Source organism: Mus caroli, unplaced genomic scaffold (genome assembly GCF_978045245.1).
Source record: "Mus caroli unplaced genomic scaffold, Mus_caroli_1 scaffold_9, whole genome shotgun sequence".
In the NCBI taxonomy this organism is placed as follows: Eukaryota; Metazoa; Chordata; class Mammalia; order Rodentia; family Muridae; genus Mus; species Mus caroli.
The window spans coordinates 67,571,599-67,588,545 of NW_028227264.1; the positions used below are offsets into that span (position 1 = coordinate 67,571,599).

Genomic DNA, 16,947 nt, shown 5'->3' on the forward strand with positions numbered 1-16,947 from the left:
TCCCAGCACTCGGGAGGCAGAGGCAGGTGGATTTCTGAGTTCGAGGCCAGCCTGGTCTACAAAGTGAGTTCCAGGACAGCCGGGGCTACACAGAGAAACCCTGTCTCGAAAAACCAAAAAAAAAAAGAACAACACTTTTTGTAAAGAAACTTAATTGTTTATCTCCAGACAAGAAAATGCCCCACCCCACTTACTAATCAGATGTTTTTTTCAGAAATAAGTTATATCACTGCATTTTTTCTTTTTCATGACCAAAATTGGAAACAGTCTAAACATTTTTGTATCGGAAGTTCCCAGTCAATAAATTCTAGCATGCTTCCTAAGAAGAGATACCAGCTGGCAGCCAGGGAGATGGCTTGCTTGTTGGTTAAGACCGCCAGAGTTGAGTCTCCAGTGTCCACATCAGATGACTTACAAGCCTGTATCTCCAGTTCCACGGACTCCCTGCCCTCTTACCACCCACGTTGTGGCTCAGTACTTTCTATGACCCCATTCCGTGGGATCCAGCGTCCTCTTCTGGTCTCTTCAGGTACCATGCAAGTGATGCACAGGTATACAACATCCATACACATAAATAAAAAAAACAAGCCCAATGTAGTGGCCCATGCCTTAATCTCAGCACACAGGAAGCAAAGACAAGCAGATCTCTGTAAATTCAAGGCCATGCTGGTCTACAGAGTGAGTTCCAGGACAGCCAGGGATACACAGAGAAACCCTGTCTGGAATAACCAAAAAAATGAATGAATGAATCAATTAATTAATAACTAACATTTAAAAACCAACAGAAAGAGCAGAAGGCACATTGCATAATTGTATGGAAACCATGTGCCCCAGAAGAATTTAAAAAGCGTTCCTAGAGTTAATTAGTAGATGCCTTGTCCCCTGCTTGCTAAGGCTTTGTAATGTTACGTGACTTTTAGCTCTTAACAGTGTTGTTCGGAGCACAGTAGCAGTCTGCTGCTAGGCTACCAATAGACCACTAAAGAAATAGCCACGCATGCTGTCACACCTAAATCCCTGGCGACGAACACACTTTTTAAACATTTCGCCCACTCACCTTTAGATGTACGAAGATTACACTAAATTTTCAATAATACAAATTATCTTTCAACTCGAGGGCCGTGCTAGACAAATGTAACCACTTCTGGTGCTCGGCATGATTGATGTTAAGTCATTTTTACACGATCCACTCTGTCCCTGCCACATCTGGTAATTGAGTTCAGCCACCCAGGAGAAGGCGGTCTGCTCTCCCCAAGGCTCGTATGAAGTTTCAGTTGCCATTTTAAGCTTCCAACTAGTTCGTGACATAAAAATGACGGTTTCCCTTTGAATTTCTTTCCTCTGGCCCAGTTACATGCAAGACACACTCTTTCCACACAGTTCCCGATGTCTCAAACCTGGCTAGTTAAAGCTCTGTGCTATGGAACGGTGCCTGTCCATGAAGGTAACTGTCCCTTCCGTGCCTCTGGAAAAGCTCTGGGAACCCAGCTGGCCAATAAATGCACTGTCTCTCTCAGACTCACGGCCCAACATGGCTGGCTTTTGCCCAGGTTTTTAAGTGCATTCTGGGAACTGAACTCAGGTTCTCCAGCTTGCAAGGTAAGCACTTCACGGGCTGGTCCACCTCACCAGAGCTGAACCTCGGTCTTACCTGACACATTCATCTCTATTTTTCTTACCTTGTTTCCGCAGTGCCCCCCCCCCCTCCAAACAGGAACCACCACCACCCGCAGACTCAGAACTTCAAAGAGAACTGTTACAATTTCTCTCCCATCACTGCTTGGAAAGCCAACTGCCGAACAGGAGGCAACAATCTATTTTGACTGAGTTCTTTTCTCTCCCTATGGTAAGTAACCAACTCCTTCTTTCAAAGATTGCTGCCAGCCGGGCGTGGTGGCGTGCGCCTTTAATCCCAGCACTCGGGAGGCAGAGGCAGGCGGATTTCTGAGTTCGAGGCCAGCCTGGTCTACAAAGTGAGTTCCAGGACAGCCAGGGCTATACAGAGAAACCCTGTCTCAAAAAACCAAAAAAAAAAAGATTGCTGCCTCCTGCAGAAATCACTCTCAGGCACTGAGAGCAAGGACAAACACCACCTCCTCTCCCTCCCACCCTGCCTCCCATCCTTCAACAGGTCACCCAGCTGACTAATTTCAGGAATTCTTGGTAGCAGCAAATGGTGACTAGGGTGTGTGGGTGAGTGTGTGTGTGTGTGTGTGTGTGTGTGTGTGTGTGTGTGTATGTATTTGTATTTGTATGTGTATGTGTGTCGAGGTGGGGGGTTTGTGTCTGTCTGTGTGTGCATCTAAGTATATGTGAATGTGGTGTGTATGTCTCTGTGTGTGTTCATACGTGCGATGGTGGTGATAATCCAGACGCAGAGGCCCCCCCATGGGCTTGAGTGTTTGTGATCCCCAGTTGATCCACAGTTGGCCAATTTGGAGCAGCTTAGGAGTTGTGGCCTTCTTGGAAGGAAGTTTGTCCCTGGAGGCAAACTTTGAGAATTTAAAGACTTACACCATTTCCAGTTGTTTTTTTTTTTTCTGCTTCATGCTTACAGTATGTGTGCTCTCAGCATCTGCTCCAGCTGCTGTGTCTTCTGCTTGCTACACTGTGTCCCTGCCATGATGGTTGTCTCGCTACCTCTCTGGAAACACAGCCCAAATAAACTCTTCTGTAAGTTGCCTTTGGTCATGGTGTCTTATTGTGGCAAAAGAAAAGTAACTAAAATGCACACATGTACACATGTCATCTGTCACATTAATTTATTAAATGTGTTTGTTTATATATTTAGACTGCTTAATATTTTTTTTCCATTAAAGAGCTTTCTAGCCTCTTGTGGATACTCAGCTTTATGGACGTACATATCTTGCCTCTCCTGCATCTTCAAGCGAACCACATGTGAACCCTGGGAGATTTTGTACATTTAGTACATCCCTACCATCTCTCCTATCATGCAGACATCGGATTAGCATATCATTGGACTATGCTGTCAATCAAGTGCATCCATCTCTTTAGTGTGCAAGCTTACTCCAGTTTCCCATAAACTAAGATTGTATCTCTACCGAAGAACTGCTTCAAAACAAACTTATGATTTATTCTCTCTGAACATTTGATTTGTGTATATCTCTTATACACAAACCACCATCCGTGGACCGACAGAATGCCTTATCCATCATCATGGTATTCCTCACAGTATCACTTCTGACCAAGAAACTCATTTCCCAGCCACAGAAGTTTGACAGTGGGCTCACGATCATGGAATCCAGTGATTTTACCATGTTCCCCAGCCAATGCTGTCATTGCTCAATGGACACATGAACAAAGTGGCCATGTTGGCCAAGATGGGGGTTATGCTTGGGCTCAGCAACACGAACTTCCACTCACCAAGGCTGACCTGGCTACAGCTGCTGCTGAATGCCAGATCTGCCAACAGAAGAAACCAACACTGAGCCCCAGATACAGCACCATTCCTCGAGGTGACCAGCCAGCAACCTGGTGGCAGGTTAACTACATTGAAAAGGACAATGTTTTGTTCTTACTGGAGTAGATATTTATTCTGGTTATGGGTTTGCCTTTCCTGCTCTTGCCAAAACCACTACATTACCCATTGTTCTGTAAAAACAGAATTTTTGAGCCAAAGGGAACCACAAAGGGAAAATACTTAAACAGCCTGGCTTTCTCTGCAAGGGACAATGCCAAATGCTTTGGACATCTAAGCATCCAGTGATCTCTAGTAACCATGGACTAGAGCGATTGTTCTGATGGGAAAAGTCTATGGTAAGAGTTTCACCTGGCCGAGCAATGGTGGCACAGGCCTTTAATCCCAGCACTTGGGAGGCAGAGGCAGGCAAATTTCTGAGTTCGAGGCCAGCCTGGTCTACAGAGTGAGTTCCAGGACAGCCAGAGCTACACAGAGAAACCCTGTCTTGAAAAACCAAGGGCCAGGTGGTGGTGGTGCACGCCTATAATCCCAGCACTTGGGAGGCAGAGGCAGGCAGATTTCTGAGTTCGAGGAGGCCAGCCTGGTCTACAAAGTGTGTTCCAGGATAGCCAGGGCTATACAGAGAAACCCTGTCTCAAAAAAAAAAAAAAAAAAAAAAAAAGAGTTTCACTTGAACCTCCCACATGTAAGTGGGACATACAAGATCAAGATTTGAACGCAGACTATCCTATCCTATCCTATCCATTTTTGTTTGGTTTAAATCTTGATCCTCTGTGACGGCTGTTCCTGGTTGTCAACTTGACTACAACTGGGAACTACAATCTAGAAATAGAGGACACACCTGTGATTCAAATCTTGAGACTAGAAGATACTAGAAGATTCTGACCTGGATCTTGGCATGGAGATCTTAAGGCACAGTGGCCATGAAAAGCTTAGGCCCAGGCAAAGTAGTACACACCATTAATCCCAGGAGACTGAGGCAAGATCATCTTTGAGTTCAAGGCTAGCCTGGGCCAAAGCAGATCCTGGTATGGTGGTACACCCCTTTAATCTGGGCCACCTCAGATTAACCTTCTACTGGAGGACATTAGAAGGAGGAGGAAGAGGAGTGGCCTCTTCTTCACCTGCTTGCACTTACTTGCCAGCACATTTGTTAGAGCCTGCTTCTCCAGGATTATACAAAAGACCAGCTGAAACAACTAGCCTCATGGGACTGAGCAACTACTAGATTCTTGGACTTCCCATTCACCACTGCCCATTGTTGGGTTAGTTGGACTGCAGACTATAAGTCATTCCAATAAATTCCCTGAATATATAGAGAGACATCCCATAAGTTCTGTGACTCTAGAGAACCCCGACTAACACAGTCCCTTAGTGTTCAATTGTACCTATTTTCTTCCCAATTAAATCATCCAGGGGAAGTCCCAAAGGGCTGGTCACTGTTCTACCCCTGGGCATGGTGGTTTTGCCCTCCCGAGCCTGCCCCACCCTCTTTGTCTCCAAGTCCTGATCTCTGTGTATCTCAGCTCCCTCCAGGAGGCTACAAGTTCCACAGAACAAGCCTCTATCTCCAACTTTCATCCTCCAAGTCTTCCACCATACCTAGCACCATAAGTTCAACACACACACTGTGGAATAAATACCCTTTCTACTTTCCACACTGGTATTCAACTTCATAAGGAAGAACTCAGATCCACTCAGTTAAATGCTAGGAAAGAGAAAGTGGTAGCCAAACTTGTCTATACTTTTTCAGAGTACTGTACTGCTTCCTGGTCACCAAGCAAGAAAACCGAAGTGCATTGATAAGCTTATTCAATCATCAGATGAACTCAGTTTGCACTTAGCACAGAGAAATACTTCTGAAGGTCCATGACTGAAAAGGACTGAAAGAAAGAGTTTAAGAACACACAGAAGAGGGGGGCTGGAGAGATGGCTCAGCGGTTAAGAGCACTGACTGCTCTTCCAGAGGACCTAAATTCAATTCCCAGCAACCACATGGTGGCTCACAACCATCTGTAATGAGAACCTGATGCTCTCTTCTGGTGTGTCTGAGGACAGAGACACTGTACTCACATAAAAATAAGTAATAAATCTTTAAAAAAAAAAACTGCTTATCATTTCAAACAATGCTTAGCCCAGTAGTTCTACACCTAAATACACACATAGAGAAAACAGAAATATGTGTCCACAAAAAAAAAAAAAACTTGTACTGTGTATTCGTCATAGCTTTCTTCATAACAGCCCAAAGAGGAAGCAGAGGTCCATCAACTGAGAAGTGAGCAAATAAAACATGGTACATCCACAAGATAGAAAACTATTTGTCAAGGTAAAAGGAAATTGTCTTAGTGATCAAAATATCCTAACAACAAATAACTTAAGGGAGAAAGGGTTTATTCTGGCTCACAACTGCAGCTGAGCATCCATCACTGTAGGGAGTCATATCCAAAGGAGCTGGAAGCAGCTGGTCACATTACATCCACAGTCAAGAGCAGAGAAAAACAAATGGTGCACGGTCAGTGCTCCTCGGCGGGCTTTTTCTGTAGTAAGCTACACCTGTCAGTAAAAGATGCCGATGGCCAATGAGCTGAGACCGGAAATAGGAGGTGGGACACTTGGCAGGAAGAGAGAGGATTCTGGGAAATAGTGAGCAGTGCAGCGAGAGATTCCAGGGTACACTCAGAGGGCTGCTGTAAAACAAGGAGCTGAACGCAGGTTAGAATAAAAGAGACGCTGAGGGAGAAGCTGGGACTGAAGTAAGTAAGCGTCAGGGAACTGAATTCAGGATAGAATAAAGGAGAGACCGCCTCAGACTTAGACACACGAAGCTGAGGAGAGGTAACTAATAATGTGGTATATGTAGAAATAATTTAAACGGACTAAATAAGTTATGAGCTAGTTGGGGAATGAGCCAAAGCTTATGACGTAGGCATTTACTAACAAATAATTAGTCTCAGAGTTGTTATTGTTGGGAACTAAGTGACTGAGAGGGGGAAAAATGGATTTTTCTTTTATATATATTTAAACAGTCAAGGACCCCAAACCAGGAACTTGTGCCTTTGGCATTGTGGTGGTTTGAATATGCTTGACCCACGGTGAGTGGCGTTATTAGAAGGTGTGGCCTTATTGGAGGAGGTGTGGCCTTCTTAAAGGAAGTGTATCATTGTGGAGGCGGGAATTTGAGGATATATATATGTGTGTGTGTATGTGTGTGTATATTATATATATATATATTATATATATATAATATATATTATATATATATATATATATTCTGGCTACCTTTGGATCAAGATGCAGCTCCTCCTGCACCATGCCTGCCTGGATGCTGCCATGCTTGCACCTTGATGAGAATGGACTGAACCTCTGAACCTGTAAGCCAGCCCAATTAAATGTCCTTTATGAGAGTTGCCTTAGTCATGGCATCTATTCACAACAATGAAACCCTAACTAAGACACACACATTCAGGGTCAATCTTTTGAAATGATGTAAAACAAAATTTTCACTTTGGAAAATAAGTGCTATTTATAAAAAACATAAGTACTCATGAGGCAATGCTACTTTCAGACAGCTTGAATTCTGGCATGAAAGGTGAATTATTTTCCCCTAACACCCGGAGGACCAATGTTCTTAGGAAATAATTTTGAAAATCGCTCGTGTAGCCTGGGTTGGGCACAGATATTAGAAGTCGTCTTTCAGAGCATTCCTAGAGGACCTTCCAGAAAACTTCTACTATCCCTCAATAAGCAGGACAGCTGGCTCCAAAGACCAAAGAAAGCATCCTGCAACATATGCATCTGGTTGAATGACAGGAGCAGAGAGGAGAGGGCAGAATGGCTGTGCTCCAGGGTGCCCTCTGAAAAGTCTCCTCATATGTCACTGTGGCTATCAACGTCATTATTCGCAAAGTGGACGAAGGCTCTTCCTAAATCCAAAAGTTGATGATGGTGAGCACCAAGATAAGCTGAGCCCTGACACCTGGCTGCCATCCAAGGAAAAGTCATTACCGCTCTGGCCTTATCTCTCCCTAGAAACCAGTTTTTCCCTGTCTTGGTCCACAAGCTAGAAAACATGGCAGCCAAGAGTATTCTCAGCACCCAACACAGTCACATGGAGACAAATTCCCCAGGTCAGGATTTGGGCCAGCCATTGCCGAAGTCAGTGGGTAGACGTTACAGAATGCCGCTAATCTCCAGAAGCTGTGGATACGCACTGCCGTCAGCCAGCTGGACCATCCACAGACAGTGCTTTGATCCGATTGTCCTTATTTGCTTTTATGTGCTGTGTCATAGGCCATGACCAAAAGAATCTTGGGAGGAAAGGGTTTAATAACATCCTTCAGGCGCTACAGTCGATCATTGAGGGACACCAAGGCAGGCTGGAGCACAGGGCAGGATCCTGGACACAGAAACTGATGCAGTGACCAGGGAGAAACACTGCCTTGGTCCCTAGGCTCCTGTACAGTTAGTTACACCTATCTCCTCACGGGTGGCATCACTCACAGTGGTCTTGGGACCCACTCTCACATCAATTAGAAATTGAGAAAATGTCCCACAGACGTGGCTACAGGCAGTACGATGAAGGCAGTTATTCCGCTGAGCGTCCATCTGCCCAGGTGTGTCAAGTTGGCAACTGATGTAAGCTATCGAGCTGAAGGTTGGCTTTCTAAAGCATCTCCTTACCTTTGGTATAAATAGAAACATCAATTTTTGGATGTTGTAGAGACTTTTAGTTCTCCAGATGGTGACAGGGACGACGGTGTCCGTTCCCAATCAGGGAGGGCACAGCTGCCTGTGTGTGCTACGCATGCCCAGAAGCCATGTTATGCAAGCAACAGGAGAAGCCGAAAGTTAAAAATGAATAGTTCCTCTGCCCTCGAAACTGAGCCTGTGAAGGGAATTTGGTTGACTCTGTTTGTTTAGGGAGGCTGAACTTTGAAGCCTACACTGTTGAGTGTTGAGTGTTCTGGGCTCTCATATCCTCTATATTTAATACCATCATTTGGAAAGTGAACTGACTTCACAAGTACTTTTCGCTTGCCCTGGAGAATACACACATTGGCCCAAATGGGCTTTTATTTTCCATTTTAATTTATACAGTATAAATACGAGGCTGGACTCCTTTAGAGTTAGAGGTTTCTCTGTGCAGATGTTTCTTAAAAGCCTTTTTCAATTCATACTGTTGGTTTAAAAAGAATTTCTTTTTATTAGTCTGGCTGAATGCCAGAATTGGGGGTTAAAAAAAAAAAAGATCACTGTTGCTTTTCGCACAGAACTGAGGCTTCCTGTTCATGTTCGTTCCCCACCCCCCCAGCCAGCTACAAGACCGTCGGGAACTAAAGGGGATATAGCGCCATCTTGTGGCCACTGATGAGATGCAGAGCGGCGTCTCAGCTGGACCGGAGCGACCAGCCCAGGTCCTTCCCCCTTAGGATTTCTTGATTTACTTATTTGCCTTTTATTCACCATTTGGCTCAATTCACCCTAGATCTCAGGTTGTTTGGTTTTATGGGACGTATTCAACTTTGCCCCAGTAGGAGAAGATAAACCTCACTGCATTCTGGCACGGAGGAAGGGCCATAACTTATGCTTTGGGCTTGCTTTTATTGAATTCCTCATAAAAACAGTGTTGTGTAAGTAAGTCAGTAATAAGTCTGGGAAAATTTTCAAACCTTTCCCCTTAAAATGGAGACGGGAAGCAAGAAGGCCAAATAGGCTTTCTCTCACTAGCCTGGGCTTGAAGGTGTCAATCACTGGCTCGCGCTAACTTGATTTGCTTAGTGTTTAAGGGGAACTGCATAAATATTAACTGAGCACCTCCTCTTCTGAGCGGGTATCAGTAGGCGTCAAACCTGCTTGCATTGCCCCCAAGTTTAAAAGGATAGTTCTATAAACTAGGAGGCATCAGTTCGTGCCATATAATGGAGAAATGAACGGAATACCGAGAAGACAGGGTGGCAGATGACACACCCGGCGTGACCCCAAGTGTGTAACGGCAAATGTGCATCAGAGTGTAGCTGTCTACACACATACATTTGTGTCAGGAGTGAAGCGTATGTGGAAGAGCATGCATAGACTCAGAACTGCGCCCACGAAACAATATGCATATTAACATGTACTGTTCTGTGTGTCATTATAATTGGTAACTATTTTCTAACCTTTTCCCATTTTTTCTCTCTTTTTTTCTTTTTCCCCTTCCCTTTCTCCACCTTGCTCCACCCACCGCCCACTTGCTCCAGCCCAGAGGTTCTTTCTTTCTTTCTTTCTTTCTTTCTTCCTTTCTTTCTTTCTTTCTCATTACAGATGGTTGTGATCCACCATGTGGTCGCTGGGGTTTGAACTCATGACCTCCAGAAGAGCAGTCACTGCTCTTAACCACTGAGCCATCTCACCAGCTCCCCCCCCCCTTTTTTTTTCTTAACTGAGCATAAATTAAAACCTTAGATGGGAGAGGGGTTGAAGAGATGGCTCAATGGTTAAAATCACTTACTGCTCTTGATAAGGACCCGTGTACCGAGCCCCCATGGGGTGGCTCACAACCACCTCTGAGTCCATTTCTGAGGAATCTGATGCTCTCTTCTGACTTCCTTGGGAACCAAGGTGCACATACATACATGCAGGCAAAACCTTCATGAACACATAAAAATAACTAATTTTTAACCTAAATTCTCTGCAGCTTTTACAAGAGCTCATGTCTGCTTGTTTGGGGGATGCGGACTTGTTTGGTTTAGCTTTTTGTTTTGTTTTGTTTTTTTTAAGATTTATTATTATATGTTGGTGCCCTGTAGCTGACTTCAGACACACCAGAAGAGGGCGTCAGATCTCATTACAATGGTTGTGAGCCACCATGTAGTTGCTGGGATTTGAACTCAGAACCTTCGGAAGAACAGTCAGTGCTCTTTCCCACTGAGACATCTCTCCAGCCCCCCAGTTTTTGGTTTTTCAAGACAGGGATTCTCTGTCTTAGCCTTGGCTGTCCTGAAACTCACTCTGTAGACCAGGCTGGCCTCAAACTCAGGGATCTGCCTGTCTCTACTTCCCACGTGCTGGGATTAAAGGCGTGGGATTTTGTTTAATTAAGAAAATAGTAATCTTTATTACAGAAGGTAGAAAGCTGGGAGGGATTCCTGGCAGCTAGTTGTGGAAGCGTGTATGAACATGGGCAACCTCAGTGAAACTCCACACAATTGCCCTTTACAAAACCCCCTCTTTAGCCACTGAACCATCTCTCCAGCTTGCAGGTGCTTTTAACCTGGCTGCTCCACTTAGAGGCATTTATAGTGCAGAAGATTCACAGGAGTGCACACAGCCACACGTACATTGTCATTCAATACAGCAGCATCTGCAACAGCAAACGGCACAAAGCATCCCAAGGGGCTAACAGCAGAATGGCAGATAATCTACGGAGCTCGTGTTAAAGAACACTGTAAGGCAGAAAAACCAGGACAGCTAGGGCTACACAGAGAAACCCTGTCTCGAAAAAACACACACAATAATAATAATAAATAAAAATAGAAACTCTTGTGGGTTTATGTGAATAATTGCCAGGACGTGTTGTCAAAACCCAGGGGTTTACGTGCTGTATTGCAGGTAATAGATGGGAATGCACTGAATATATACATCTGCTCATGTGCAGAGTCAACCGTTAGAAAGGGGTGCTAACGGTGGGTACATAAATGAGCGGGAACAAATGTATCCGAGCATTTCAAATACACCGTCCTCAGTTTTAACTCCCTCAGAGTGGCGAGACCCACCCTGATGTTCCAAGCTGAATCCCACTGATGGGAAAAGGAACCACGCTCAGGCCAGGCCTAAGCCCTCTCTCTACCTTGTGTCTGTCACTGCTCTACAGGAGGGCGGGACCTGGGAGAATGGAGCCAATGAATGAGGTGAACCAAAGTCTGCTGCAGTAGCCAACTGTATCCCGAGTCTCAGACTGTTTCTACTCGAAGAGTTTAAAAGGTCACAGGAGTAAAGTTCTCGTGAGCTTGGGCTGTGGACAATCACCAGGACAACCTGCACGTGGCAAAAGCATGTTTTTTAATCCCACATAAAGGATATTTAACAACAGCGGGCAATAATGAGTGATCTGCAGTAAACCTGCTCCTATCCGCTACTCCTGGGAGCATCGCAAAAACACATTCCAAGAATAAGGCTGTGTTTTGGGGGGAAAAAAAAAACGAGGTCACAAGACTCTTGTTTTCTTGGAGTGTTCTCACAAGCACTAAAAATTCCCCTCACACAACTTTGTTCCTAGACCACATTCCGACAGTGTCCTTGAAAACAACCATCTCCAACATGTGAGGTTTTGTTTTGAATCTTAAGAGATAAAAAATTATATTCTGGTTAACAACATATTTGCATTCGTTTTAGGATTTAAAAAAAAAAAAAAAAAGAGTGGTGTGAAATGACCCACCCGTGGTTGCTTGCTCTCACCTCCTAAGGGCCCAAGAGCAGCCTGAACCACCCGGAACCTATGTAATACATCGGTTGCTGGGTGTGAGGATTCTTATCCTCGTTTTAAAACAAGGAAAACCAAAAAGAGACTGACTTGCTCATCCAGAAGCATCCGAAATTAAAAACTAGGAGTTGAAATTCTACTACAGGGAGACCTAACCACTAACTTTATGAGGTTTTGTCCTCCTCCTACAGGGGTGGTTTGAATGAAAATGGCCCCATAGGCCCATAGGGAGTGGCACTATTGGGAGGTGTGGCCTTGCTGAAGAAAGTGTATCACCATGGGGTCAGGTTTTGAAGTCTCCTGTGCTCAAGCTATGCCTAGTGTGGTGGGTAGTCTTTCCTGCTGTCTGCAGATCAAGATGTAGAACTCTCAGCTCCTTCTCCAGTACCGTGTCTGCCTGCATGCTGCCATGATTCCCGTCATGACAATAATGGATTATTCCAGCCCTAATGCAGTGTTTTGCTTAATAAGAGTTGCCATGGTCGCCTTCCTTTCTCGATCCTCCGCCATCTTGGCGGCTGGTGTTGGTTGGGGGTTGTCGCGCACCTAAGGCAGGAAGATGGTGGCCTCAAAAAAGACGAAAAAGTCTCTGGTGTCGATCAACTCTAGGCTCCAACTTGTTATGAAAAGTGGGAAGTACGTGCTGGGCTACAAACCGACTCTGAAGATGATCAGACAAGGCAAAGCCAAGTTGGTTATCCTCGCCAACAGCTGCCCAGCTTTGAGAAATCTGAAATAGAGTACCATGCCATGTTGGCTAAAACTGGGGTCCATCACCACAGTGGCAATAATATTGAACTGGGCACCGAGTGTGGAAAACACTACAGAGTATGCACACTGGCTATCATTGACCCAGGTGATTCTGATATTAGAAGCATGCCAGAACAGACGGGTGAGAAGTACACAAGAAAGTTTTCCTTTAATAAAACTTTGCCAGAGCTCCTTTTGGAAAAAAAGAAAAGGAAAAAAAAAAACAGAGTTGCCATGGTCATGGTGTCTTTTTGAGGCAATAGAAACCCTTAGACACCTAGTCTCTGGAATGTTTGGTCTTAGGGTTTCGGGATCTAGAAATTCCCATGCCTTTAACCTGGGCTTTCGAGTGACCCTTTCTTGGAGTTTGGGGAGGTAAACACATTGTGCCTAGAACTTCTGATCTAGGATAGGGTCAAAGAATAAATACTCCCCATTCTCACCTCTACTCTAACTGTGGTTTTGCTTAACTTTATATCTCTAGTTTCTGATAGCTACTCACTAATTACAAGTTGGATGGATGGATGCATGCATGGATGCATGCATGGATGGATAGGATAGGTGGGTAGGTGGGTGGATGGATGGATGAGTGGGTGGGTGGATGGAAGGATAGATGGATAGATGGATGGATGAGTGGGTGGGTGGGTGGATGAATGGTTGAGAGGCGTATGGATGAGTGGGTAGATGGATAGATGGATGGATGAGTGGGTAGATGGATAGATGGATGGGTGAGTGAGTGGGTGCATGGGTGGGTAGATGGATAGATGGATGGATGAGCGAGTGGATGGATGGATGGTGGAGTATATTAGTACATAGATGTGTGAATAGACAGATGAATAGGTGAGGGAGTGGACAGGTAGGTGAGCAGGGATATACAAACCATCACACAGGTAAATGAAGAACTAAATAATGAACTTCAGAGTGTGGTAGATGCCCAAATTTATTATAGTTTAGATAATAAAACAAAAATAGTTTTGAAAGACTTGATGAATAAATACACTTGGTATAAGTACAAAGTCATCTTGGTCTGCTCCTGAGCAGGACACTGCAGCCCTGTCACGGACCAGAGCTCCACACAATGGAAGGCTATAAACAGCAGGCGGCATCACATGAGGGTTTTGCAATAGAAGGTTCACAGGACACAACTGTCTCCATCACTCAGGCTTAAGCTGTTTGGAAATGGAAACAGTCATGCCCTGTGTATTACTTTATCCAAAAGATGCCAGGCTCCCTGCATGGGCCCAGACCATCTCTTGGCCTCCGTTTAGAGGCAGGTTGCCAGGATCCTTTCTGCCAAGGAATTTCTGCAGTCTTTATGATAGGGAGTGAGCCAGTTCAGCAGATGTATTCCTGTTTGTAAAAGCCTCCGAATTTCCCCTGATCAAGTGGGAAGGCCTATGCACACTGCCTCTGAGGACAGTGGGGGGACACTCAGTCACAGGCCTAGGCTGCATTCAAGGGTCTGGTTCCAAAAAGGCCACCTTCAGTGGTCCCTCCAGGGGAAACCTGGAGGTCACCTGGGAACCTCTAAGACATTGGAGCTCAGTCTTCCTAACGCTGAGGCCCTTTGATACAGTCCCCATGTCTTGGTAACCCCCTAACATTAAATTATTTCATTGATATTTCATAACTATAATGCTGCTACTGTTTCGAATCATAATGTAAATATCTGATATGCAGGATATCTGATAGATCAACCCTTGAGGTGAGAAACTGACACTCTATAGAAACAATAAGCCCCCAGGCCAGGTGCCATGTAACTGTTAGGTTTACTGTCTTGGGTAAAATGGCATAGTAACCAGATGTCCTGAGAAAGGGAACAAACCAGTTCTCAATAGCAGGCAAACTGAGGCTTGGAAAGTCATTTCCCCATGAACCAAAAAAGCATCCAAAGCCCTCTCCACAGCCAGCATGCAGCCAGCCCTCTTTTCCATCTTCCTGCTAACAAGCAGGGTTACCTGTTATATTCTGGCAACAGAACCTTTGTGTATGGCTGGTCCTGTTTCCCCATTGGTTCTTGATCTGTCAGCAAAGACGACATGGGCCAATCACTGGGCAGGACAGATAGGCAGGACTTCCAGGTCCCGGGAGGCAAGGAGAGGAGAACAGAGTTCCTGATGCTTCTGATGGAGAAAAGGTGACCAGCCTTGTGAGATTTTGGGCGGAGCAGCTGTTTGTGACCATTCCTACAGGCGGGAAGTCGGAAGTGTTTAGCTAGGATGTAACTGAGCTACTAAAGCTGAGGGCAGGTGGAGAAGTGCGGAGATAAGAATATTGATGAGGGCAAGCTTTTCCTGGCGGGAGATAGTATCGCCCAGCAATTGTGTCAAAAGGCAAATTGAAATTGAACAACTGTGTGTCCGTGTCTTTTATCTGTGGATTCAAGGGAAGCTGGGTTGGAGCTGGTAGCGCTGCCCATTCCCGGATTGTGGGCAGGGTAGCAAAAGTTACTTGCAACACCTTTGACTGGAACTGAAGGTGAGACACCCAGACAGATCTGACCACCACGTGTTTAAGCTGTCTTCTCCTCTCTGAGCTTCGGGTGTTATTGTCTTCAGATCGTTTGTTTGAAAACAGAACTCACTGTGTAGCTCAGGTTGGCTTGGAATTCATGATGGTCCTGCCTTGCTAGGGATACAGGCCTGTGCCACCTCACCGAGATTTCAGCTACCTTCTGGTTAGAGCCTGGACCAGTTGCGGAAGCCACAAGCATCGCCAGCCATCTTGGTCCCTGAATAACTATCTGCAGTCAGTCACTAAGCTGTCTTTTTATGGCCCAGTGCTATGACTACAGAAAAAAAGGGGGGTGGGGGGGAGAGAACACTCCCATTGTGTGAGGTATTTCCCATCATGCCTTGCAGAAGTTAGCCAACCCTCAACAGGCTGTGTCAGGCCGACATGGCAGGGTCCCCTCACCTGCCTCAAATGTTATCATCATAAATCATGAGCAATTAAGTCTCTTCTCAGACATCAGATCCAAACAGACCTCATTGGCTTTGGAAAGCTGGCCCGGTAAGCCTGCCGCAGGGCTCTGTATGGCTCAGCAAAGATACAGGGCAGGATTGGTAAACACTGAGTGCTCCACGACACTCAACATGTGTGTTCATTCATAAGACAGATACGTTTACACTGTGCTGCCAATAGTCCTAGCGTGATTTAAACATAACCCTAATAAGAGAGAGATTAAATCTATACATAAAAGTTAATGAAAGTGTGACACTTCTTATAACATTTAGATTGTCTTTCATACCCCTTGCCGGATGCTACTCATTTAAGCCCTGGAGCCTCAGCTTTCTGGGGTGGAAAATGTGTTTGTGGAGAAATGACTGGTTTCAAGGAATAATGGAAACCTCTTGGGTAGCTTACACTCAGGCAACACCTTTCGCTGAGCTATCTCCAGGTCCTGTCCAGGTTGCAAGTGTGGACTTTGTGTTATCTGACAGTGCAGACTTCAAGTCTGTTGCCAGGGTAACCAGACAAAGAAAGCTGTGGGATGGAATAAAATGTTTTATTTATCTTGTTTCTGTTAAAGCTAGCAGAGCAGCCCCAAGGGGTGTGCTGGGTCATCAATGGTGACTATTTAAGGATGAATGGATGGCTGGATATATAAAGTCATTGTTAGCCCACAGGAAAACCACAGCTAAGATGTAATTCTCAGACAGGTGTGGCTACTCAAACCAGTAATCCCCGGACTCTACGGAGCTGAAGCAGAAAGATCATAATTTCAAGCCTAGCCTGGGTTATGGAATGAAAGCCTTAAAAACAATAATAAAATCCACAAAATAATTCCCTTCCCCAAACTCTCCATCACAGATGAGACTATTACAGCTCCCCTCAAAGGAACACACAAGAGAGCAAAACTACCCGCAAGTGCGAGAAATTGCTGTTATTAAGTAGTGCATGATTATTCAAGAACAATGATGTGACGTCATTCCTAACAAAGCGTCTACTCTACTCTTAAAAAAATAAAACAGAAAGCCAGGCTGGAGACTTACACCTATCATCTCAGCATTGGAATTATTTTTTGAGTGCTAGGCCGTCCTGGACTTCAGCATGAGATCCCGTTTCAAAAATTCCAAATGCAAGGGCTGGAGAGGCAGCTTAGCAGTTAAGAGCAGAGCAAAGGCTGCTCTTGAAGAGGACCTGAGTTCAAGTCCCAGCATCCAGTGGCTCACAAAGACCTATAACTCCAGCCCCAGAAGGGCCACGCCCTCTCCTGGCCTTCAGCCACGCCCTCTCCTGGCCTTCAGCCACGCCCTCTCCTGGCCTTCAGCCACGCCCTCTCCTGGCCTTCAGC

The 16,947-nt window shown here is 45.2% G+C and overlaps 1 pseudogene; it reads left to right on the forward strand.

The window, feature by feature from the left end:
* The first annotated feature begins 12,416 nt into the window (after positions 1–12,416).
* LOC110302699 (large ribosomal subunit protein eL30 pseudogene) lies at positions 12,417–15,666 on the forward strand (annotated as a pseudogene).
* Positions 15,667–16,947: the final 1,281 nt, after the last annotated feature.